This window comes from Pezoporus occidentalis, unplaced genomic scaffold (genome assembly GCF_034315485.1).
Source record: "Pezoporus occidentalis ecotype Australia unplaced genomic scaffold, CSIRO_AGI_Poc_V1 ctg213, whole genome shotgun sequence".
In the NCBI taxonomy this organism is placed as follows: domain Eukaryota; kingdom Metazoa; phylum Chordata; class Aves; order Psittaciformes; family Psittacidae; genus Pezoporus; species Pezoporus occidentalis.
The window spans coordinates 994,430-994,738 of record NW_026913997.1 but is presented as its reverse complement, the minus strand read 5'-3'; positions in this window follow the sequence as shown (position 1 = coordinate 994,738).

The following is a 309-nucleotide window of genomic DNA, read 5'->3' as shown; positions in this document are numbered from 1 at the left end:
GGCGGCTGGGGAACGCTGTACCGACTCTGAGGCCAGCGACGGAGAGTAGCTCCCCTCTCCCGGCCCACCCCAGCGCCGTGAGGCGGGGCGGGTGAACGTGTGGTGAGGAGCCGCAGGGGTCGCCCCCGTGCTGAGGAGAGTAGCGCGAACGAGGAAAGGAAGCGAGTTCTCCGTCGGCAGGGGGGCTGGGGAGAGGGGGCCAGCTGAGAGAGCGGGACCCGGCAGGGCCGCTGGGGCGAGGCAGGGTTGCTCTGTTCCCCCTCGGCCTCCTTCCCGTCACCGGCCTCTGCTCCAGCCCGCTTCCCCCCC